At 36.3% G+C, this 27,809-nt stretch overlaps 1 protein-coding gene across 4 annotated transcripts in view; it reads left to right on the top strand.

The window, feature by feature from the left end:
• The window catches only part of LOC137239190 (serine-rich adhesin for platelets-like), a 294,241-nt gene that overhangs the window by 31,653 nt on the left and 234,779 nt on the right, over positions 1–27,809 (top strand). For 2 of the 4 annotated variants that reach the window (XM_067764214.1, XM_067764213.1), the window contains exon 2: positions 14,732–14,776. The exons of the other annotated variants lie outside the window; for them this stretch is intronic. The gene's annotated coding sequence lies outside the window, so the exon portion shown is untranslated. The remainder of the gene's footprint in view (positions 1–14,731; positions 14,777–27,809) is intronic. 4 annotated transcript variants of the gene reach the window in all.

A 27,809-nucleotide genomic window follows, 5' to 3' on the forward strand; every position in this document is an offset into this window, starting at 1 on the left:
TAAAAAGAATTGCAGTAAACGAAATTCCAAATCATTAAAAAACATATTTTATTCTTTGAGATGTTCAGTTTTATAAAAAAATAAAATCGCGAAATACAAAAGCAAAAAGAAGAGAAAAAAATTAAATATGAAACCGAAAATACACTCTTACAAGGAGAAATAATTAATTTCAAAAACATAGCATGCACAAAAAAAGTTAAAAAATAAGGTTGCGCCGAAAATTGTGTGCAAAAGAAAGCAAAATTTTGAAAGGTGCAAGTAATTTTGGTTTCCTTTTGTGGTGAGAATGCAAAGTAATATGTGGTTAAACAAAAAATATATACAAGCTGGAAGAAAAGGGGAATGCAAACGATTAAAACTAAGAAAGGAAACAGGTGCTTGAATAAGAATGGCGTGACTTACCGTAGATACACATTTCGATAGCAACTGCTATTAACCGCGTTGGATTTAGGAGTACAGTGAACTCTTCTTAAGGCAAGTTTTTTTCAAGCCAAGGCTTATTTTGTCCACTACTTTGATACGCGGAAAGAGGTGTCGATAGGCAAGCATTTTCTTAGCTAATACGAGACCCTCGTTTTCAGGAGAAGTTCCCTATTGGTATCATCCTGTTCGTACAGTTACCATGAATGTCGCTATGATCTGGAACATCGAATAATTTTTATCGAAAAGTTACTCGATGCAACCGCCAGCAAATAATAGTCCTTGCCTCTACAGTGGCCGGGCAGAAAACTAACTCCAAACTTTTTATTCAGCTTCTATCACAACATAAACCGAAAGAAGTAACGCTGGTTAAATTAGTAAATCGTGTTCTTGAATTAACAGACATTCGGCAAAATGAGCGCGTTATTGTTAATTCCACAGAGTTTTTTTGTCAAGAGAGCATATTACTTCGTTTCAAAATAAGAGACATTTTTGATCTCAAGTAAACAGTATTCTGTAAAAAGAACAGATTTTAAATAAATGTAACTGATTTTTCTGTTAAAAGAACTGATTTCATTGATCATTCAAATAATGCAAAAGAACTTATTTTAAAGAGAAACTTACGTCTAATTATTTGTTCTTATGATCATGGTGCCACAGAAATCTCTGTCATATCAACAGCCTCACTGTTATTCTAATGTTAACGGAAATCTTTTATTTTAACAGTTTTCATTGATATTTTTGGGATGACATTAATAAATGTTAAGTTAGCAGAGCTATGGGTTATGCATTACTAATTTTTTTTTTGTTGATTTGACTGTTGAAACGGTCAAATCAGAATCAACAATTTGTGTGAAATTGATTCAACAACAACTTGCAATGGGTATGAATTGACCCGTAATTCGGGTGCTTGTTTCAGTTTTTTCTTCCAGTAGTTTTAAGTGACATAATTTCAAGGAAACAAATTGACATTAAGTTACTATACAAGAGGGTTAAGATAATCCACATTTCTTTGTTTTTTTAAATTTCCCCCATGCAATCATAGGATACCTTGAAAACCGTTTTGAAAACAGATTATCTTAGAAAAACATAATAATTGAATATTCAATTATTATAAGCCTGTGTTAAGCTCACGAATTCTTAAATAATAAGTACAAATTGAACACACCATTAAACAAACAAACAGTCTTCTATAAAATTATATATACATTAAAGTTGCTGTTAAGACTTGATATGTAGCTGCCGGAAACTTGACACCTATGGATTCGTTATCAACATAAAAAGCCTATCGAAAGCGCTTTTAATATATCCCGAAACAATTATTTTTCATCAACGTTGCAAAAAAATGTTTAGTAAAATTTATATAACTACAATGCAATTTGTTTACGACCAGTGAATATTTTTTGAGTGCTCTAGAGCAAAGTCCTCAAATAAGTCGCACCCCAATGCAAATACCTAAAACTTCGCTGCCATTTTTTGTAGCCTTTAACAATATTTCATTTATTTTACTTATCATATCATTCATCAAATCCGCTGAATTATCTTCTAATCACCCGTAAGTAGTTAAGTTAAAAAAAAAAACAAATCGCAAATAAGCAGCATTTGACAATTTTCATTGTCACTTCTTTTCGACAACCAGCCTTTTTGTGATAATTAATGATAGCTCCTGCTCCAAGCGAGTACATTTTTTAAGATACTTTAATGTGGTATTTCTATAGCCTGTTTCTGCAATGGCTCTTTGTTATTTGTTGGTTTTCACAAGTTCAAACAGCTGGTAGGTTTGTATGTATAAATATACCTACATTTGAAATACTTGAATGTAAGTAAGTTTGTAAAAAAACCTGCTCTTCTCACTGGCTTCCATGTGTTTGTGCTAGTTCCTTTAATTGCATAAATGATTTAAGGTCTAGACAGACTGCACATTAATGCAAATCAACGTAAAAATTCTGATTAAACTTGAGAGCTAATAGAGGGCTAACTCGATTTCTAAATAGCAAGATTTATGCGGATTGGGATTTCTTTTTTTACTTATCTTAGCATATTTCGGTTAATTTCTGTTTCATATTTAATCGTATTTAGTGCGCCAATAATTGTGATCGCGGTTGCCGTCTGCCAACCCTCTTACTCTCATATATATAAAAGCAAATAATGATTATTCATCGTTTTTGTCTCACTTGTGTATATCATTAATTAAACTGTGTTTCTTTATACATCGATATGTTTTGTTTTTCCAGTTCTGCAGAAATCCTTATTCAAAATTTAGTACTTAAGCCATTGCTTTGCAATTATTAAATTGTTTGAAGGTACACTGACATATGTACAAAGCATGTATGAAGGTAATTACCGATTTCATGTATCTTTTATGATTTTGACTTTTTTGCATGCATTTTGTTTCAAATTTCAACCAACAAGGTTAAACGTCTGTTGGCCTAGTTTGTAATTTGTCACTTTTGTGGTTTCTTTTTGTAGATCTAGCAATCATCAGGAAAATAAGTAACAAAGAGACATACGAGCATTTTGTTTTTCTTTCGCAAAAATGAGCTGATTTGAAGAAAAAAATAATTTAGCATTGGCACGAATATTGTTTTGTAACACCAAGGGAGATCACGTCTTCCCCCACCTGACCCTACCAACTCAATGAAGATTCCCTCTTTCTCTACTTCCAATGACGCATGCCGACAGGTATCCTTTTTGTGGTGGCACGTCTTCTTCCACTCTCTTAACATAACATAACCAACGAAGCTTCTGAACTTTTGTTCGTTGCACTCTGCTCGTGTCTGCGTAAAGCTCAAACAATTCTCAATTCAACCTTTTTCCATCCAAGAGCCAAACTATCTTCTCTCGACGACGTCAATGATTTCAAACCATACATCAGATCAACTTCAAGTTAAGGAAATAACATGATCGAGGATTGCCTTGTTGAGCCTTGTTTGCTTTCGGTTGGCTAAAGTTAATATAAAGCAGTATGAAAGCAACTCCTTTTCCCGCTTTCAAAAGCTATTTTGAAGTCGATAAAGGAACTGTGTATTTTCAGTGTCTTATCATATGCCTTCTTCAGATATTGGCATATCATGAGAACCGGGAAGGTAGTCCATTTTCCAAGCCGTTCTTGCCCAGTCTTTGGCACAACATGCTAAACATAACCAACAGCCATTCTTGTGGATTGGGTAGATCAAACTTAAATTCTAATTTGAAGGCATGCACTTGTCCACCAATTAATGCTGTTTTCTATTATTCGTCTCTATCTGTACCTTTTGTATAGGACATTGTGGCAGCACATTGCCCTCAAGTGGCCCAATGTGTTTTAGAGCTGGGTGCGGTAGTGTGAACAGACACGATCCTCCTTTAGATTACGCTACCGCATTTCCCACTTAATATATGTGTGCGTTAGCTCGCCGTGCTTCCTTGATAAATTCCTCCCAACGTTATTGCTACTTCACCGTTGTTCGTGTCTTTGGCCTTTTCTTGGCATCTTTAGATGGTCGCACGTTTCCAATTCCAAACAGAACGGCCATTTTACTTCACAGCAGATCTACTGGGCTTTTCTGAGAAGAAATAGAGATCACGTTGTCGGCTACCATCCAATAAGCACTTGTTATTCGTATAGCAGTAAGTCGGTAGACTGCTATATACCTATTTGGGGGGCTTAGTTTATATCTGCCACATTGGTGCTGCATAATATATAATATAATTGAACTGGTTATATTTGACCATACCTGATTGGGCCCCCAATGTTGGGTATTATTCGCATAAGAGCTCCACGAGCTTTAGAACCTTTCTCTCCCACCGCTATGAAGTGCTCCTTAAAAGTTTGTTTTGCGTCAATGTTTACTCCTAAGCATTCCAAGTAAGGCTTTGAATTTATCTGATAATCTCCGATGGTTAAGACTATATCCTCCACAATCCGCTTTAAGCTCTCTAAAACCACTTTTATGTTTTCGGTATCTATCTATAGCCTCATATTCGATAGTCATTCATATATTCTCCCTACGGCGTCGTAACATAATACTTGGGGCATATCCAGTTTATTGTCCATTGCTACGATGACAATATCATCTGAATAGCCGATAATTTGCATGTCTCCGGGACGGTAGATATGTAGCACACCCCCATATTGCACTCCATAGCTTTTGCCCAAAAACAGATCCCTGAGGGACTCCACTGGTAATGTTGTGCTTTCTTAGTCCCTCATGCGAGAGTATTACCTTGTCGCTAAAATAGGTACTAATTAGTCTGCGCAGGTCAGCAGTTATGCCAAAGTTTGGTAGTGCTGTCATTATCTGCATCTAGTTCGCAGTGTTAAAAGCATTTGGGGTATTCCAAAGTGACGGGTGGGACATTTTGACTCCACTTTGACTCAAAATATAAGTAATTTCTCTTTAACTAGTAATTGAAAAAGGTTTGAAATTGTATCACTTAAATGTGAATATTCGTTTGTACCAAGCAAAAGAAATATAAAACTTTAGGCGCAATTTACACAATAAATTACCATTTTCTAGGATGTGACGGGTGGGACTTCGATATTACCCTCTTATGTAAGAGCATAACTTTGACTTCCCAATTTTGGAGAAACTATAAACCTATATTTCAAATTGGCTGTACCATATGTTTTAAAGGCAAACTAGTATCCTATTTGTGGCAGCCGCCTTGGTATGGTGGAAACGCGCTCCGTCTACCACGCCGAAGGTTCTGTGTTCAAGTCCCGGCCAAAGTAACATCAAAAATTTAGAAAAAAGGTTTTTCAAATATAAACACTTTTTCTAAGCAGGATCTCTCCGCGGCAGTGATTAGGCAAATGAAAAGCTGCCTCTAACTCTGCCTTCACCTTTGAATCTACCTCTGCCTCTATCTCCACCTATACCCATACCACCTCTACTTCTACTTTTACCTCCACCTCTACCTTTGCATATACCTCTTCAGCTTTAAAAAAAAAATTGTTGGTGGTAATTGTTGTGATCCATAGCAATCAATCAAATTGTTCATTTCTAAATTGTTATTGAAGAAATATCTTAACATCAGATGCAATTTGTTTAGTAGTTTGCCTAACCCATTTTTTAGCCGCTATTGTTCAGTATTTATTATTATTTTAAATCACTTGAGCTGATTTGCATGCAATTTTCCCACCAAATAGGAAAACTTTTATAATAAATACATTATTTTTAATATCATTTCTATTAATTTGGGAGTGGCCATTACGAATTGATCTCATTCACTTCGCCGCCACTTTTTGATTTTTATAATTTAGTTAACTTTGGATTATTTGATTGTATTTAAGTTAACTACATTGGAAGGAGTATTCTTATTTAAGTTATTAGAAGTAAACAAATACATATTTATGGATGCAAGTAAACGTACCTCATACTTGAGGTTGACAACTATCGACGATAGTATCGATATATCGATGGTTTTTACCTATCGATGGTACTATCGATGTTTTATGACTATCGTTTAAAGTATTGTAGTAGAGGAATTGTAAGTTAATATATTGTAACGAATTTAGTGCAATTCCGCTTATTTCCAACCCTCTACTAATCACTAAATTGTTGAATAAATAACTCCACTATTCAATATTGCAAAATGGCCTTTATTCAAGTCTTTACAATAACACTACTTCTCGACAGAAAAATAAAAAAATAAAATAAATGTATTTTCCCTACAAATTGGCCGGATGGGACCTACATGATTTTATGCCGACTCCGAACGGCAACTGCGAGGCAGATGAGTTTTCACTGAGAGCTTTTCATGACAGAAATACACCCGGAGCGCTTGTCAAACACTGCCGAGTGGCGACCCCGCTTAGAAAAATTTTCTTCTAATTGAAAAACCTTATTTCTAAAAATTTTGACATTGCTTTGCCCGGGGTTTGAACCCAGGGCATCCGGTGTGGTAGGCGGGGCACGCTACCATCACACCTCGGTGGCCGCCTTCTCGACAGATAGCGTGCTTAAATCCAACTCATTGCTAATTGCTCAGATTGCGCTCTTTTATACTCTTCGATTTCCTCGTTCCATGCTTCTAGGCGATTCCAGAATTTTCTTAGTTACCAGCTATAAAATTATAACTACATATGCACGTGTATAGCTTCTCATATGCGCGTGTATATGTGAGTGATACTTGCACAAATTATTGCATACTTTTGTGAGCATCTCAGATAAGATATATGCATGTGTTTGTGCGTTTTATCTCCGCTGCGTGTACGTATGTACATATGTGTAGACAAAATGATTGATTCGTTTATGTAAATACAAGTCACTGATTGCTTTATTGTTGTTGTGGCTTTATTTACTTAGTATCAGATTAGTGATGTGAGTATCACTTAGTGTCACTAATATTCGTCACAATATAATATAAAAACGCACAGGTAACTCATGTTATGCTGGTATGTTGGTAGCACTTATTTTGAGTTTTTCAAATGAGCGGAAATTTTAGAAGCGATAGAAGCGTGTAAAACATGCGTATAAATCGGAACGAGTTTTTGCATTGTTATACTCTTATAAATTTAATATTATATAGAAGAAGTTCACGATTCTTTATATAAATCGTCAACTTTCGGACATTCTGAACAAAATGCATAGCGTGTCCCCCAAAAAAAGTAAATTTGTCTGCTATTTGAAATCATTTTTCCATATCGAATAAAAATAAAGCTACGGCGATTTGTTGCCATTGCAAAAAGGAGTTCAAATCAACCGGCAACACAAGCAATTTATGGGATCATCTCCAGCATTGCGCTTTGTACTCGACCTCAAAAGAGAAACATGATGGCGGAAAAGAAGCATCTGCCTCAAAGGCTGGACTGGTTTCGTTAGCAAAAGTGTGCTAATACACGTCCAAATAAATTTAGTAACAATCTAGACACCAAGATGTTAGCTCTGTGTGGAGACATTTTTATAGTTGAATTTAACAGTTTTCATGTGGTTGTTGTACATAGAAAGAAAAGTGGTGTATAGAAAGGGTTTGCACGTATTTAATTTGAAACCCAAAAAGGGGTTGGACCGGCAAGTGTAATTTTTTATAAGCGCGGCCGAGGCAGAATATATCCTCCGGTTTCGGAGGGGTGAATGCTTATTTTTCGGTTGTGGAAAGATGATACTGCTTTCTCTGAAGGTATCGTCGACTAGAACAGGAACCTTAACTTTCCAAACTCCTCCAAAATCTTTACACATCTGCAATGACTTGAATTTCATATTACATTGGTGTCCACACAACTATACACCATTTTTTTCAAGTTTTTCTTTCTTGCAACCGCCGCATTGCTTGTTCTCAATCTTTTTGAATATAAAATCCTATTTTTACAGGTAACTCAAAACTTTGGAATTGTTTTGAAAATTAGAATTCTTGTGTTAGTCGACGAAAACTACAAAAATAACAGCATCGATTCCCAAATATCTTTACTTTTGTAGCACTCAGGTGTGCTCCATAAGAGATTCTATGCCGCTACGAAAATTTCTCGATAGTATCGATATATCGATAGTGCCCTTCGATACTATCGGCGTATATCGATAGTCCGTGCTATCGATAGCTTTCCACCTCTACTTCATACTTGCGGTGCATGTTAACCATGCTAGATCAGCAAATCTGTAGCAAGCTTACAATTTAGCTTAGTTTGAGCCAAGTAGCAGCCAGGCCATGTCAAAGCTTGGCGCCTTTACGATTTATGTGAGGGGTGGCAATAATGGCGTTTCCTTGAATTCTCAAGTCAACTCAATGATTTTTGTTGTAGTTAGATGTGGAAGCGCATTGGTGACGAAGCCGATATCAAGGTAATCGCTGTTAGAGGGGCCTCCCCCAAGCAAATGCATTCAAGTTGCAAATGCGATTAGTTGTTGCAAGCACATGCAAACCTAGTAGATACATATAAGCTGGTATTGTAAATAGCACGTGTGTGGTATTTATTCATATAGGTGATATACATAAGACATTCATATATATGTATATATGTTTGAAATCAAGCAGCTTTAATACCACTGGCGCCACTGGGGACAGCCGCGCTTATAAAATAAGTATTTATTGTACATTTGTATATGCGCAAAGAAGAGTGAATATTGTGACTGATTTAATACTATATATAGTACGTTGTTAGTTTGCAAAATTTTTCTATGGTAATTTTATTATTGTAATGTTCGTAGTATGGCAATTGCAATAAATGGCAAACCAAAAATGGTCATATGTGCAAATTTAACATATACCCAAAACTACATACATACATATGTATCTCTATATGTATGTACTTACATATGTTATACAATATGGATAATGATAAATATCGCTGCAATAAATTGTATTGAGAAAAATTGCATCTGATCAAAAAAGCCGCAAGCACGTACAATAGCTATATGTAGAGACGCTTTTGTGCCTACACTTGCGATTACATATGTCGATACATTAAAGCCGTCAAACTTTTGACCTTACAAACTTCCAACCCTATAGGAAAACCTTTACACAGTTCTATGATGACATCAGCAGAAAGTTAAGCATTTTTATGCTATTTGCGGCCTGCGATTGATCTATTTTTTGTACATTGGGGTATAATTGATCCCCTCCAATCATTTTGTGTACCGTTGGGATTGTGCTGTTTTTAGAGTACCGTAGAGGTTTAAAGAACCTGTCGAACAATGGCCGCAAGGTATATAGGAGACTAGAAAAAGAATCTGTCGGGCGGTACCCGTAGGAGTATAAAGAGGAGCTGTCCGACACTACACATTCAGACATAATCAGGTAAACTCGATCGCTCCATAGGACATGCTCAAACAAAAGGTATCACTTCAACCCAAATTGGCTTATTCATGTGCGACTCATCCCGAATTCATGGCCGAATAATCGCTTTTTTACAGACAACATATATATGGAAAATTATGTGTGAACCAAAACTTACGAATTTGAGAGTCTACTACGCAAAGTGTTATGGTGTCATACAATATCTGACTCTTAGTGGACATATTCCTTAGACATCATCGCCTCTGATAACTCGGTTGACTCAGTCCTGTAGGAAAAAGAACTGGTCACAAGTAAAAGATACCCAACACGCTGTTCTATCGCAAGATCATTGAGAGACTACAGCAGCAGAGTTTTTGATATTTTTGTACATCTGTGTTGTGGTGGCCAAATGTTGCTGTTGTGTTTTATTTTACTATAAGGCTTATGGCCTCTCAGCGACATCTATTTTCAAAAAAATCGGCTAAGTAAAAGCTTCATGTCCAAACTAAAGGCAAGACACTATACCAATTATCTGGCTTACAAAATGAACCGGACATCTATCTGGATTTATCTGGCTCAAATCAATGTTGCTGCATTTACGTGCTAAATTGTTTATCTGGCTCTGGATCATTACGACCGGATGACAAAGGAATTTAACTGGGGTTTACCAACTGTTGCCATATTGAGACTACGGTGGAATACCTGTGATGGCCTAAAAGAAATGGTCCTTGATAATATGTCATGATTTGGGGTAACCCAGATATTCATATAAGTTTGTTAAAATTGTGTGGGCTTCGCATGTAGCTGAGTATGGGATGGTTTCGGACGACTGCTTAGGCATCATTTCGGAACCATTCAGAAACCATTAGCAGGACTATTTCTTGATTGTTTCCGAAATATTTTAACAATAGTTTCAATCATTACAGAACTCTTTGGGTATAATTTCCGGATTCTTTCGTAATATTAACGGTACTCTCAATATGTTGTTGAGTGCAGATATACAAGTAAATAGAGCGTATCTAAGTGATGCAGAAAGTGTTTATGCATACTTCTGCAGCACCTTCTGCATTAGAGCGTTCAAGCAGTGTAAAATAGTCTGAGTAAGAGCTTCAGCAACATCTGACTCTGCTCAGCCGGGATAGGGATACAGCATGTCAGAACCCGTTCTTTCTCTCGGCAAATTACGACGTTTCCCATTTCTGATAAATGAGAATTGTGAAAACAGCCAGGCTGAATAAAACGACTTTTAGATGTAGTAGTAGTAAGTAGTAGTAGTAATTTGTTTTATTAAACAGAATCTTTTTTTTTTACAAAGTTGATTACAATATAAAATTTTTATAACTAAACTTTGGCATAGTGCCGTCAGTTTATAAGTACTTGTAGTAAGTTTTTCTGTACATATTCCTCTTCTGAAATTTGCTTCCTATATTTTAACGCTGATTTAACGTACTGATTCAATGTGATCCAGACTTTACTATTTAGGTATTCATTAATCTCTTGGTGTGTTAATAAACTTTTTTTTTTAAATAATATTCTAAATTCCATAAGTATGGGAAAACTACCCAGAAAGTGTACAACGATTTCTTCGTCTCCTATGTTGCAAATTGGACAGCGATTATCTGGATGCTCGAGATGATCCAATAGTTCTCCTCTTACGCTAAACAAATTGCTGATCGCATATATGCTAAATTCATCTCTAAAATAATTAAGCTCGCCAAGATTATGTTCGAGGACGGGGTAAGTCGTCTTACTTCGCTAGCTTCAGCTTTTAACAGAAAATGTTCCCTTTTCACTGCATCTATTTTAGCTAATATATTGCGGTGCCAAAGTCTCCGCAAAGTGTTATCATTTATTAGAATTGGTTCACCGTACTCACTGGCAAGCGCATCCCACTTTTGGAAACATTGAGACCTAGTTTCTAGCAAGTGCATTACGATTAGCTTTGGAAGACGATTATTACCCATTTCCATAACCCTGCAAATATAATTGAAATGTGTTTTCAGGAAGTCAATATACAATTCTGGGAGTCCGGTTTTGAGATGAATCATATAGTTCGGGGTGTTACGCGGTAATCTGAACAGCCTTTTAATAAAGTACCTGAGCAACTTTTCTACTTCTTCGTAATATTCAATTCCCCACACTTCTGATGCATAGCCAAATACTGTTCGTACAGCTGTTTCAAATAGTCTGTACTTATGACTATGAGGAATGTATTTTTTGGACAAAAATGATCTTCAGGTGCTGTTTATAGCACATTTTGCTGATTTAAGCTTACTTGACAAATGTTTATGGTACGATGCATTGTACGTTATAACTACTCCTAGATACTTATAATCCTTAACCTTCTCGAACTCTTGTCCAAACAAATGCAACTTTTCATCTCTACAGTATCTACCTTTTTAGCCCCTGAATATAAGTACTTTTGTCTTATTCGTATTTATTGTAAGCCCCCAGTCACTACAGTACTCCTCTAGTCTGTTGATCATGTTCTGTAATTGTTTTGGGGTCTCTGCTAAGATAACTACATTATCGGCATACATAAGTATCTTTATATGGATGCCCCAAACGTAATAGCCTTTGGCAAATGATTCACCACATCGTCCAGGAAAAGATGAAACAGTAATGGGCTAAGTAGGCAGCCTTGTTTAACACCCGTTTCTGTTGGAAACCATTCTGAGGCAGTGCTACCATCCACACCCTTGCAACTTTATTTTTGTAGAGACTGCTTATTATTTATAGCATTTTCGTTCAAAAACCTAAATTACTTAATTTGTAGAAAAGAGCATTTCGTATTATTGAGTCAAAAACGGCCTTAAAGTCCACGAACAAAGCATACAGTTTTCTCTTCTTTGTAATGTAATACTGAAATATGCTAGATAAACTACAAATATGGTCGATTGTAGAGTAGCCCTTTCTAAATTCCGCCTGGAACTCACTTAAAAGCGAATTCCTCTCTACCCACGCCGCTAACCTTTCATACAAAATGGAGGTAAATATTTTTGCAATGGCATTCTGAAAGGAAATTCCTCTTTTAGATGTGTAGATGTATTTCTGGAGCTCATTATTTTTCTCGTGGAGAAGCCTTCAGATGTACCCTAGAAACAACACTACTAAGAGTAGTAAATTTCTTAGAGGGCATCCATCATACATTTACAACAACGCATTCGGCTTTGCTGTCAAAATTTATGCGTATTAAAATACAACAGCAATAAAGATTGCAATTTCATATACATATCCGATGTTAACTTATTTACAAAAATTTGATTACGTTTATGTGACTTAGTGGAGAAAATTACTTTCTACACCATCTGTCCTTACGAAACTAATTTTGCAGCTGCCCATTAGTGTGGAAAGTCATCAGTTTTTTTTTTTTTTTTTTTTTGCAAATATCAAAAGAAGTGAAAAAAATTGCGCTATGAAGTATTTGATGTGAAAAATTAAATGTCAACGACGGCTTAATTAAGCAAATATACAAAACTACAAGTTGTTGAAATACTAAGTAGGCAGATGCTCTCCACTGTGCGCAAAACACCGGAAATCGCAACTGGATTTGACATTTGCCACTAATATTTAAATGGCAATTTCATGATCGTAAGTGGGCGTGAGTAAACACTAACAAATTGTTTACAAATTTTCTTTTAGCAATTTTCTCAAATCGGTTTTGTAGTGATTCGCTTTGGTCAAGTAGTCGATTTTCATTTTGCTTCAATGCATCAATGTTTCTCTACTTCTTTTTTTCATCAACGCCTTTTACAAATTTTGTATGACTTTTTACGCATTAATGCCGCGCACGTACACTGTAAACTGATTGATAAAAACTATGATAAGAACGAAAGCGAAATATGAATAAAGATGTGGACAAAAATTTATGAAAGAGCAATTTTACAAATTTATCGCAACTGTAAAAATGGCTAAATCAAGCGAAGATATGCAAAGTGCAATCTGAGCTGTGGAAAAAAAATTCGCCTAAAAAAGTCTGTTAACAAACAAAATAAACAAAAAGTAAAAAATTATACTAAAAAATATTAGGGAGCGCATTTTATGAATACCACAAAGAAGCATAAATTGGCAATTTGCAGCAGCAGCGCATACGCAAGCGCCGGAATGTGCAAGTCATTTTAATTTTTTATTTTTTTTTTTTTATTTTTTTTGCTGCACTGGTTTTTTGCTCCACGGGCTTGGCCATTCACTCTTTTTTTATACTCCAATTAATCTAATGAAAGTTTGTGTTCATTTTATTCGATTTGTTTATGCTTCATTGTCAGCGTTGACCCTGACGCTGTATGTCTTGAGATTTCTTTATTGCTACTATTTATAATTAAACTTATTTACAACTATTTTTTTATTCTCATAGAGCAGACACAACATGTGAAATAATTTTGTTGCTTTAAACAATAAAAATAAATTAAATAAATTGAATATTCATTATTGCTTGCTTGATAGTACACTGAGGTGATTGATATTTCTGCGCATGCGCACCTACTACAAGCGCAAGCTTTCAATACATTTGTATCTATATGTATTTGCTTTTGTTGAATCTATCACGTTTTTTCATTTGGCTCCCAGGAAATTTTATGTTTTAGGTTTGAGCTGTTACAAGTCGCTAATAATTATGTTCAAGGAAGTTAGTTCAAACACATTTAATAAAAAAATAATGCCTGCGCATATACAATTGCATGTCCTATAACTACCCAATAGTAAGTGGGTTTCATTAATCTAATGGCGTTTTCTTTTCTAAAAATGATGTTATCCTGATGGTTCTTCTCTGCTCCCTCGTACGCTTGTGTGCTCCTTTCACAAAATATTTCCCTTTGAATGAGAAAAGGCGCACCATTACCTACAAATTCAGGTCATTTTGCAGAGCCCTAGTTCAAAAGTTATAATTTAAGAAAGCAACCCGAGGCAAACTTTTTTATTTATTTATTTTTTTTTTTTCAGAAAAGAAAATGTCATAAGTAAAAGAAACGTCTCAAAGATACCTTGGGGACTCTTCTTCAAAAACTCTTCACTTAGTTTTCCTCAAGAGCATGAAATTTGTAGCTTATAAGCTGGAAACATTTTAGAATCACTTTCAGTTGCGTGAGAAGTTGAATCAAAAATTGATCACAGAAGCTTGACTTACTTTTTTCTTTTACAAGTTTAACATCTTTTTTTTCACATCTAAATTGTTGTATTTTAATAAAAATTACGGTCTTCAATGTTTGCATAGTTTTCCAATGCAGAAAGCTAAACAAATGCGCCGAGGTCTCCATAAGAGTTTGACCCAGAAATCCAACTGCCAATTTAAGCTCCATCACTGAGTTTGCCTGTGATAGATATGACAGACTACAATCTTTGTTACTTTGTTACTTGAGAAATTGATTCAAAAATTTATTCGAAAAAGCTTATTTACTCGACTGAGTAACAAAACGAGAAGTTCATCAGTCGCATGAAAAAAAAGTTGAAAGGATGCTCACTTTTGAATGAACTCTTGAATCTTCGCAATAAGCCAGCAATAATTTTTTTCTTTTCATAAAAATCAAATGTTTAAAAATTTATTCTAAATCTGATCAATGTAAGCACCTTTTGTTTTTATAACAAAATGTTTCTAATGCCAATATTTTTATTATTATTTCAGGTAATTGCGTTAAACATTCGTTCAACTTTCAACATATTTACTAAGGTGAGTTGATTTCTCGAGTTACAAGCCTTTACCCAGAGCTTACGTCCATGAAGAAACAAAATATTAAATGATCCTAATATGACTTTTAAACCCAAAATAGTCGCTAAATTCTCCCTTAAATAGTGCCGAAGTGCCCGGAAATTATCCCAAAAACAATACATAAATTATCCCGAAATACGATCGAAAACGATTCTAACAGTTCCGACACTTTTTCTGAAATGGTGTGGAAATTATCCTAAAAAGTTCTCGTAATGATCCAGAAATAGTACGAAAACAAGCCTGAATTTATTCGAAGATAATAATTTCGAACTTAAGGGCCAGTTAATGGTGACTTAACCATAACCACATAAAACAGCTGATCGAACCAACCTAATGGAAATCAATGCAATCAATTAATGGTGCCATACCATAACGCTAAAGTCATAACCATACCATAGCCAACCAATTGGTTTTAGGTTTTCGCTATACCCATAACCTAAAAATATTTGAGTTGGAGAATTTATTACTCTTTTGCATATTATATTTATTGTTTTGGATACGTTTTGACTAATAGCGTTTTCTTTTCTGAAATAAATTGTTGCCGAAGTAAATGGTAAAGCCGTAATAGAGTTACTCCTAAGAAAATTTTCAACATATATAGTGCATACAAAGAACATTTCAACTCACCATATTCACTCATATTACAAGAGTATATGTGGAACTTAAGAGCGAATTGAGAGTTTCACAGAGTTGCACATCCACACCGCCATTTTGTATAAGGTAAAAGTGTAATACTGTTTTCACACAGACACTTAATGATCTCATTTCACCTGCTAATGAAATCGTAATTTTTTGCTTTCACACAGAAGTAACTGCTCGATTAGTATGAAGGATGAAATGTCAAGCGAATAAAATGACAATGCTATATGACAGACAATAATGGCGGAACGATACAAGGTGGGAGCATGGTGACATACCTACAAACAAAAAAAATTCCATGTACTTGTAAATTCGATGGACAAATGTCAAAATCGTACTGCGCCGGTAGTTGATGTATCAAATCAAATAAAAAAGGTTATAATCAGCTGTTCGATGCGGCCACCTTGTATCGTTCCGCCATGCAGACAGTGACATTTGCTTTGACAAATGACATTTTTAAGCACTGAACAACCCAAAAACTAAGAAGCGGAAACGGAAGCGGAACGCTGCCAACAGAGTTGCATTGTGCTTTTGACTTTATTAGGCATTCGATTAGCTACTAATGAAATAATAATAGTGTAATATTGTTTTCACACAGAAACTTAATGATCTCATTTCACCTGCTAATGAAATCGTAAATTTTTTGCTTTCACACAGAAGTAACTGCTCGATTAGTGTGAAGGATGAACAGACAATCATGGCGGAACGATACAAGGTGGGAGCATGATGACATACCTACAAACAAAAAAAAAATCCATGTACTTGTAAATTCGATGGACAAATGTCAAAATCGTACTGCGCCGGTAGTTGATGTATCAAATCAAATAAAAAAGGTTATAATCAGCTGTTCGATGCGGCCACCTTGTATCGTTCCGCCATGCAGACAATGACATTTGCTTTGACAAATGACATTTTTAAGCACTGAACAACCCAAAAACTAAGAAGCGGAAACGGGAGCGGAACGCTGCCAACAGAGTTGCATTGTGCTTTTGACTTCATTAGGCATTCGATTAGCTACTAATGAAATAATAATAGATTCGAATTTTGTAGGGAAGATTGAGCTCAATAAGCGTCTTAATGTAGAAAACTGCCTTTATTATTCAATAAGCCGTGAAAATAGTATAACGAATTTTACTTGCAAATCCTCTTATTTGCAATCCTCTGCTAAGTTCGAATCACTAAACTGTTGAATAAATAACTCCAATATTGAATAATGTAAAAATGGCCTTTATTAAAGTACTTCACAATGACACTTATACTTTGCTACTCGCTGGCTTAATAACCAAACTGATTGATAACTCAAATTGAACTATACTATTGGCCGCCAGATCGCGTGCTTAATCAATAACTCATTGATTGCTCAACTCAAACTGAATTACAGCGCTTCTTCATCTGTTGCCTTTTATACCCTTTGGCTTCCTCGTTCGCATTTTTCCAGAATGTACTAGCATTGTCCATGAGCTCTCAAACTTCTCAGCTATAACTAAAATTGCACAATTTTATACATCTTTTAGGCGCTTCCAGAATCTACTAGTCCAGTAGCTCTCAAACTTCTCAGATATATGCATGTGTTTGCGTATTGACTCTTCGCTGCTCGTATTCGTACATGGTACATATGTGTAGACGCAATTATTTATTCGTTTATCTAGATACATAAAGATTGAATTATAGATGTGAATGTTTGTAGTTTACAGTCTCTCGCGCGCACATAGGCGTATAAGTAAATGCATCTGTGTGTGACATCTCTCTGGGCTGCCTTATATATGTGTATACTTGATTTGATTATTAACGTAAATACTGCTTGGCATGGCCTTAGCATCGCCTTAGTGATAGAATAACTTAGTGATGCTAATATCCGTGACACTGCCCTCCACCTAAGTCTGATCGTCCCGATCAGACAAATCTCCCGATCTAACTGCCGCTAGCATCTCCAAATGTACCACTCTTCTAACCCGTGGTTTCCCAGTGGTTTGTATGCGGTGGATGGTATCACTGATCTTCTTTACAACTTTGTACGGGCCTTCCCAACTACACCGAAATTTAGCTGGAACACCTTTCCGCCGGCGGGCAAAGCAACATCAAAATTTTAGAAATAAGATTTTTCAATTAGAAGAACATTTTTCTAAGCGGGGTCGCCCCTCGGCAGTGTCTGGCAAGCGCTCCGATTGTATTTCTGCCATGAAAAGCTCTCAGTGAAAACTCATCTGCCTTGCAGATGCCGTTCGGAGTCGGCATAAAACAAATTGGAAGAGAAGCTCGGCCTTAGATCTCTTCGGAGGTTATCGCGCCTTACATTTATTTTTTTTTTTTTTACCTTTCCGCCGGTGAGGGCTGTTTAACAGTACCAAATCTCCCGCCAAGAAACCTTCCGAATTAAAGTTCTTGTCATGCCAGTGTTTCATCTTACTACTCATTACCCTGGGCCGTTCCTTCACACTCTGTTGTTTGGTCAATGAACCACTTCGTAGAGCTTGCGCTGGACGAATTTTCTTTGCATAATCGGTATCGTTCCCACATTTTACAACAGTAGTGCGCTCCGGCTTGAAACTACCCTCGCATTCTTTCTCGGAAATTCGTTGCTTCGTTTTCCTGCGTCTTTTAGGTTTTGTCAATGCCAGTGTTTCTCTCGCAGGTACTTTTGATTTTGATTTATTTGGCCCATTCGATCTATCAACCTTTACCTTTGAATTTCGTGGCCTTCGTCGAGTATTCTCCACCAGTATCCGATTACTGCTGAACCCTTTTTCCAAACTAAAGTTAAGTGGCACATCTTGGTTCTCATAACGCATCACCCTTCTCTGCATATCGATCTTGATGTCATGGTCAACCAAGAAATCCACTCCCAATATAACTTCATCAACAATCTCCGCCACAACAAATTTGTGTAGAACCATGACCTTCCCAATCAATACTTCACATATCACTTCTCCCTGAACTTGGTTATACTCGCCAGTGACCGTACGCAACTTTGCTCCAGGTAACGGTTTTACTCTCCTGTTGACCAAGTCAGATCGGATCAAGGAATGAGATGCGCCCGTATCTACAGTCAGTACTCGTTCTTTGCCATCCACATTCCCTCTGACGGTAAGACTGCTTGATTTTCTACCAATTTGCGACACAGATATCACAGGGCATTCAATAGCTGGATCTAGCTCTCTATCTCTTACTCGCTCTTGCTCATCTCCTCCAGCTTTGCGTTTATGGCCACCCACATTGTTGGAACTATTAGGACCAAGATCGCAATGACGTGCAATGTGACCTGGGTTGCCGCACTTGAAACATTTAATAACTCCGGCATTCTTCTGTTGAGATCCCTTCAGTGCTTCCAAAATTGTTTCCGTGGCAATAGATTCGAATTTTGTAGGGAAGATTGAGCTCAATAAGCGTCTTAATGTAGAAAACTGCCTTTATTATTCAATAAGCCGTCTGTGTGAAAACAGTTTAACGCTTTTGCGTTGCGAGCAGGCAACAATTTTCACAAAAGAACGAAATACCCCGCAACGGCGTTGCCTGGTTTTTAGAATAGACCAACAACCCTTGCGCGGCGTACAAAAAGCGTAACACTTTAGCTAGAAAAGAAAACGCTATAAGAGACTTATTTTTTGTTGTATATATTTGTAATTTTTTGCGTTTTCTCCAATTTTATGAAATTTTCACAATTTTTAGGTTAAGGCACCAATAACTGATGCCAATTTGATATGGATATATGGATAAGTAAAAATATGGTTATGACTATGGCGTTATGACTATGTCAACTTTAAGTCCGGCTTTATCCTCTAATTATATCCCGCAGATCATCCACAAGTCATTCTAAACATATGGGAAACAATCCAGAGATAATTCCGAAATGTTAGCAAAAATAAATTTGAAATAATAGTCCCGAAAATATCCCTGAAAGATCTAAACTACCTCAGTCTTGTATTGGAAATCATCAATATTGGGAATTTGAAATCTATTCTATAAAATATTCAATGATTTAACCGAAAATTAGTATGTGAGAGGTTAGAGCTCCCTCATAAGGTGCAAAAGTAATATAAAAACGTCCAACCGCCGAATGAAAAGTAAAAACGTAAAAAAATACAATTATGGAAACAATTTAACTTTGCAATTAACACATCTATACTTTTTGGCGCTTCTGAACCAATGGGCGCCGCGGCGGGCGCTCTTTACGTTGCCGGCCATTTCAAGACCTTACCATTTTTGGTTACTGGTTGTTTGGGTTTTTTATGTGATACTGTTTTTTATTAGCATGCCATACACGTTTTCAAAGCAGTTTACATTTAAATGGGCAAACGTTTTAAAATGGGTCAAACAACAAAAAGCAGTGCGATAAAATAAAGGTTTTTATTTTCTGTACTAAAGCAATCAACAAAAGACCTAAAAAATTTTACCAAAATTGGTAATTGCACAGCAGGAATTCTTTTTGGGGTTTAATTGATGGAATTTTAGACAATCCAAAAAATTAATTGGCTGATATTTGCGTGCTTTAATTTTTATGTAAATTTTATAACTTTGTTAAATGCATTTAAGGGACTTTTTGGAAATATTCTCACAAATATGTATACAAAAAACATGTTGCTAAAGCTTGGGAATAATAAAATAACTGTTTTATTCAAAATGTGCTGTTCGCATAAAAAAAAATTGAAAAAAAAGTTAAATCGAAATCGAAGAGCCCAACCTGCAAAAAAAATTATTTGCTTTAGCATTTTGCTAAAATATTAATTTTGATATTTTTTCTTTACTGATTTTGTCGGCATACAGCAAATAATCAAAAAGCATCCTGTCAGCATTTATATTTTTACATTAATTAATATTTATTTTCAAGCATTTCAGCAGCTAACACTCACGCAGTGAAAGTATGCACCGAGCTTGTCCGCCACATTTTGTTTGATTTTTTGGCTGTTCAAATGTTGTCAATCTTGTTTCTAGTGTTTTATTTTTTTTTTTAGAGAAATCTCGATTTAATTTTTCAACATTTAGTGTATATTTATTTTTATTTCTTTATACACTTCTACTTTCGTTGAAAGAAAGAGCTAAATGATGTTGGAGGAAAGTATCTACAGCGAATTTCAGCTGGTGAAATGATGATGTTATGAGAAGTTTCTTAACACGTTGTATCATTTCTATCAGGGTTCAGAGAATGTTTGGAATATAATTTTTTTCACAAATTATTCTTTATAGTAAACACTTGCTTCGAATTTTTTTGTTCTTATCATTCCCAAATATTTGAAATGTATTGAAATATTTATACAGCTGGAGTGCATGTTCAACTACGGTCACAAATAAAAACTTAAAAAATTTGAATTTTTTGATAAAGCAGAGGATTTTGTTCCCAAATGTTTGAATTTTTTATTTATCTTTTCATTTGTAATGCGAGTTAATTGAAAAACAAACGTTTATTTTTATTCTCCAAAAAGTTTTCTTCATTGCTCATTCATAAAAAAATGTTTACACGGTGTTTTGTGTGAACTAGTGTTTAAAATTGGCAGAATTTCACATATTGACACAACAAAATTAGTGAAATACAATGTAGACACAAATTTGCCTAAGTGTCATCGTTGTGAAAAATAATTAAAAGGTCATCTCTTGGTAAACATAAAACGCCATTATGAAGCAGTTCATAAACATAATTTTGGCACGAATTTCATCGACACAGATCTGGTAAGAAGGCGCCAATTAACGAAGGCACCATTAAAGTTAAGCAGGGAGGAGTTTTGGAACTGCTGGGTTGGCTTAGTAACAATTAGAAAACACGGCCTTTAGAATTTTTGATGATGAAAAATACTTTAAGAGATTGCCTCAGCCATATAGCGACACCTACTGTTTAACTATAAATTCAAAAAACATTACTGAGCGTTTAAGCTTGTGTGCTACTAAAATAAAAACCCAATTAAGACATATTTTAAAAGATAGAACTGTAAGTCTTAAAATAGATGTGGCGAGCAGGATGGGTAAGAACATATTAAGAATAAACGTTCAATACATAAAAGATCATAAAATTATGATCCATACAATTGGTATGATTTAATTACGACAAAGGCATAGCTCAATTAATAGGATGAAAAAATAAATAACCAGTGTTTAGTTACGGAATATGCCTAAAACAAATATATTCCACAACCACTGATAATGGATCCGACATGATCGAGGCATCCAAACTCTTGCTTGTCGATGTAGAAGAAATGCAAAATGAGTTCGTGGACTATGCTTCAGATAAAAAAGACGCATACCATACAATGCCAAAGCTTAATGAGAGGATAGAATCTCTATTGCCAGTTGTAAGATGCGCTGCACACATGCTTCAGTTGGCTGCACATGACCCTTTTAAAACTGTGCATAAGGACTTAGAGGCTTGCAGATCAGTTATAAAGAAACTAAGATCCTCCTCAAAAATCGCCACAACATATATTGAAGACTTATGCAAATACAATATCAGTTAACAACTTTTCTAATGAAGCATGCAGTGACACAGCTGGTAGCTTTGTAAATATACAGCCTGATGACCCGTATGGAGATTTAGAGGAAGAATATAATCTACAAAAAAGTGATACAATACCAACATACATAACCATTCGACAGAAACTGGAGAAGTCGGCTTATCATGAGAGGACTCCATTTCATACCAATGTTCTCGAGTACTGGAAAGACGCTGCGGCGGACAGGGACATTCGTGCATTAAAGGAGATAGCATTGGCAGTTCCTTCTATTCAGGTGTCTGTTGAGAGAGCCTTCAGTGCTTTACCAACTATCCTTACAAAACAAAGAGCAAATCTACGTGGCGACTCAATCAACAATCTCTTAACTGTTAAATTGAATGCAAATTTGCTACATCTTGCTCTATTTTAAACAAATTATAGATATGTATATGTCTTCATAATTATTATCCTTCACAACTAATTATAGCGGTCATAAATAAAATCGGGTGACGAAACCAAAATTCGGCCGTCCGTTATTGTGTACATTATCTTCTCTTTTGGTACTTAAAAATGAAGAAAAGTGTTTCTTACATAACTCACAGGTATGGAAATAGGAACAGTTTATGATCGCTTTGTGCAGCTGTGCGGTATCGTAACAAGGCGCGAACCGAAAAGTTGTCGGCAAGCCTTTATACTATGATAAGAGAGGGATATCAGCCTTTGTTTTCCTTTAGGAAAACAACGATGCCATGGCATCGGCATCGCAGCCTTTTCTACTAAGGGCTCGGCTGCTTCATATGTTTGTCGGCTCATACGAGGTTTTTTCGTTTCGCAATTCATTGCAACTCTTTTCAATATTGCAAGTTCAAAATCTAAAGGAGAACTCTGTAATACACGCGTCACTTTATACAGCATTGAAGCTCCACTAAAATCCAGATCTCCACACCATTAGGTTATCGCGTCTCAGAGCGCGGGATCGAGAACGCAATATCCCTCGCACCACATATATCTGCTGAAATACCTATGATAAATAGGGGGAATGTTTGATTAAGAATGTATAAAAAAATTGTGTAAAGGCATAAATGACTGTAAAAAAAAATGTTTTTTTCGGAATTTAAAAAATATTTAATTATTCGTCGGCATCAAATGAAAACAAATGTTTATTTTAAAATTGATTCGCAGACGGTATCAAAAAATGAATTGAATGAATTTTAATTCTTTGTAAAAGAATTTTTCTGAACCCTGATTTCTATACAACAGTGATAAACTGGCTGCCAGCGTGTTAAAAGCTATTGTAACAAATTTCGGAAAATTCCGCTTATTGGAAACCTTCTGCTAACGTTCGAATCGCTAAACTGTTGAATAAATCACTCCAATAGTCTGTATTGCAAACTAGTTTTTAGTTGTCTACTTTGGGATTAGTACAATTATACTTCACAATTATACTTCACTTCGCTACTAAAAGCGTGTTTAAATCGAACTGATTGCTGACTACTCAGCTTGCGCTACTTTTATACTCTCCGTTGCTTCATTCGCATATTTCTACTAAAGTCTAGACGTTTCGCCTTCTAGAACTGCTGTATCTCCTGCTTGGTAATTGAGCTACATATATGTATACCTTTTGTAGTTTATAATGTTTCTCCATATGCGTGTGTGTATGAGCAACTAATCCGACTGACGACAACAAGTGTGTGCGTGAGTTATTCTTTGCCACCTTTTGTGTATGTGTGCAAATGATGATTGATTTGTTTTACGTACACAAGAGTGGCAGCTTGCTTTATTGTTGTTGTGTCCTTATTTACTAACAGCTTAATGATGCTAAAATTCGCCACACTATTTATTCTCTTCAACGCATTTATTTAAACGATAGCTACTTAAAAAAATTATATAAAAAATTTTGTTGGCTCTACGTAGGCTACACGTCGAGTTATGGCATTAGCCAAGGAAATCTGAATAAATTTCGTAGTCAATACCAAAAGCTTTCGTTACATAATTTAACTAAATTGATTCACAAAAAAAAATACCCCACAAGTGTTAAAAATAAATTTTACATATGGAGCGAGCCCACATGGCATCACTTCACTGCTCCAAATATCTTTTTAAACAACTCATTTAGCTTTGACCTGTTTCTTAATGAGTGTCTACTCTTTGTCTGCGCCTGCAATGTAGTGATCTTTATGAAATCACCGGTCGACTAAACCGACCACATTTTTATACTCAGTTGAGCAGAGCTCACAGAGTATATTAAGTTTGATTGGATAACGGTTGGTTGTACATATATAAAGGAATCGAGATAGATATAGACTTCCATATATCAAAATAATCAGGATCGAAAAAAAATGTGATTGAGCCATGTCCGTCCGTCCGTCCGTCCGTTAACACGATAACTTGAGTAAATTTTGAGGTATCTTGATGAAATTTGGTATGTAGGTTCCTGAGCACTCATCTCAGATCGCTATTTAAAATGAACGATATCGGACTATAACCACGCCCACTTTTTCGATATCGAAAATTTCGAAAAACCGAAAAAATGCGATAATTCATTGCCAAAGGCGGTTAAAGCGATGAAACTTGGTAGATGGGTTGACGTTATGACGCAGAATAGAAAACTAGTAAGATTTTGGACAATGGGCGTGGCACCGCCCACTTTTAAAAGAAGGTAATTTAAAAGTTTTGCAAGCTGTAATTTGGCAGTCGTTGAAGATATCATGATGAAATTTGGCAGGAACGTTACTACTATTACTACATATGTGCTAAATAAAAATTAGCAAAATTGGATGAAGAACACGCCCACTTTTTAAAAAAAATTTTTTTTAAATTCAAATTTTAACAAAAAAGTTAATATCTTTACTCTATATAAGTAAATTAAGTCAAAATTCAACTCCAGTAATGATATGATGCAACAAAATCCAAAAATGAAAGAAAATTTCAAAATGGGCGTGGCTCCGCCCATTTTCATTTAGTTTGTCTAGAATACTTTTAATGCCATAAGTCGAACAAAAATATACCAATCCTTCTCAAATTTGGTAGGAGCATAGATTCTCTGTGAAAATGGGCGAAATCGGTGGAAGCCACGCCCAGTTTTTATACACAGTCCACCGTCTGTCCTTCCGCTCGGCCGTTAACACAATAACTTGAGCAAAAATGGATATATCTTTACTAAACTTAGCCCACGACTTACCTGAACTCACTTTATCTTGGTATAAAAAATGGCCGAAATCCGACCATGATTTTCTGGATCACCTGGTCCACATTTTGGTCGATATCGCGAGAACGCCTTCACATATACATCTAAGGGCCACTCGCTTTTAAAACCCTCATTAATACTTTTAATTTGATATCCATATCGTACAAACACATTCTAGAATCACCCTGGCCCACCCTAATGGCGATATCTCGAAAAGGCGTCCACCTATAGACCTAACGCCCACTCCCTCTTAAAATGCTCAGTAACACCTTTCGTTTGATACCCATATCGTACAAACATTCTAGAGTCACCGCTGGCCCACCCTAATGGCGATATCTCGAAAAGGCGTCCACCTATAGACCTAATGCCCACTCCCTCTTAAAATGCTCAGTAACACCTTTCGTTTGATACCCATATCGTACAAACATTCTAGAGTCACCCCTGGCCCACCCTAATGGCGATATCTCGAAAAGGCGTCCACCTATAGACCTAATGTCCACTCCCACTTAAAATGCTCAGTAACACCTTTCGTTTGATACCCATATCGTACAAACATTCTAGAGTCACCCCTGGCCCACCCTAATGGCGATATCTCGAAAAGGCGTCCACCTATAGACCTAACGCCCACTCCCTCTTAAAATGCTCAGTAACACCTTTCGTTTGATACCCATATCGTACAAACATTCTAGAGTCACCCCTGGCCCACCCTAATGGCGATATCTCGAAAAGGCGTCCACATATAGACCTAATGCTCACTCCCTCTTAAAATGCTCAGTAACACCTTTCGTTTGATACCCATATCGTACAAACATTCTAGAGTCACCCTTGGTCCACCTTTATGGCGATATCTCGAAAAGGCGTCCACCTATAGAACTAAGGATTACTCCCTTTTAAAATACTCATTACCACCTTTCATTTGATACCCATATCGTACAAACACATTCTAGAGTCACCCTGGCCCACCCTAATGGCGATATCTCGAAAAGGCATCCACCTATAGACCTAATGCCCACTCCCTCTTAAAATGCTCAGTAACACCTTTCGTTTGATACCCATATCGTACAAACATTCTAGAGTCACCCTGGCCCACCCTAATGGCGATATCTCGAAAAGGCGTCCACCTATAGGCCTAATGCCCACTCCCTCTTAAAATGCTCAGTAACACCTTTCGTTTGATATCCATATCGTACAAACATTCTAGAGTCACCCTTGGTCCACATTTATGGCGATATCTCGAAAAGGCGTCCACCTATAGAACTAAGGATTACTCCCTTTTAAAATACTCATTACCACCTTTCATTTGATACCCATATCGTACAAAAACATTCTAGAGTCACCCCTGGCCCACCCTAATGGCGATATCTCGAAAAGGCGTCCACCTATAGACCTAATGCCCACTCTCTATTAAAATGATCAGTAACACCTTTCGTTTGATACCCATATCGTACAAACATTCTAGAGTCACCCCTGGCCCACCCTAATGGCGATATCTCGAAAAGGCGTCCACCTATAGACCTAATGCCCACTCCCTCTTAAAATGATCAGTAACACCTTTCGTTTGATACCCATATCGTACAAACACATTCTAGAGTCACCCCTGGCCCACCCTAATGACGATACCTCGAAAAGGCGTCCACCTATAGACCTAATGCCCACTTCCTCTTAAAATGCTCAGTAGCACCTTTCGTTTGATATCCATATCGTACAAACATTCTAGAGTCACCCTTGGTCCACCTTTATGGCGATATCTCGAAAAGGCGTCCACCTATAGAACTAAGGATTACTCCCTTTTAAAATACTCATTACCATCTTTCATTTGATACCCATATCATACAAACACATTCTAGAGTCACCCCTGGCCCACCCTAAATGCGACATTTCGAAAAGGCGTGCACCTATAGACCTAATGCCTACTCCCTCTTAAAATGCTCAGTAACACCTTTCATTTGATTCCCATATCGTACAACTAGAGACACCCCTGGTCCACCTTTATGGCGATATCTCGAAGCGGCGTCCACCTATGGAACTAAGGACCACTGCTTTTCAAAATACTCATTAACAGCTTTCATTTGATACCCATATCGTACAAACATATTCTAGAGTCACCCCTGGTCCACCTTTATGGCGATATCCCTAAATGGCGTCCATCCATAGAACTATGGCCTACTCTCTCTTAAAATACTCTTTAATACCTTCCATTTGATACACATGTCATACAACCACATTCCAGGGTTACCCTAGGTTCATTTTCCTACATGGTGATTTTCCTTATTTTGTCTCCATAGCTCTCAACTGAGTATGTAATGTTCGGTTACCCCCGAACTTAGCCTTCCTTACTTGTTTTATGCTAATGTTACCATATTTAAATTTGTATTGCAACGAACGCCCACGAATTTGAATGCTGTCTGCCCAATATACGTATATATATTGTTACGAATATTAGCAAAACTAAGGAGTGCTGCCATCTCCAGGCCGATGCTAAGCAGTGACGTGAATTCACATCAATAATTCAATCATTATGTATCTACATAAACGAATCAATAATTGCGTCTACACATATGTACACATTCCGACGAGCAACATTTACATACAAGGCAGCGAGAGATGAGATGTCACACACAGATGAATTTACTTATACGCTTATGTGTGTGCGGGAGACTGTAAACTACAAACTCACATATGTACATCTGAGAAGCGCTAAAAAGTAGACAATTGTAAACAAGTAGAAACTATATGAGAACTATACACACAC

Source organism: Eurosta solidaginis, chromosome 2, assembly GCF_040869045.1.
Source record: "Eurosta solidaginis isolate ZX-2024a chromosome 2, ASM4086904v1, whole genome shotgun sequence".
Taxonomy (NCBI): Eukaryota; Metazoa; Arthropoda; class Insecta; order Diptera; family Tephritidae; genus Eurosta; species Eurosta solidaginis.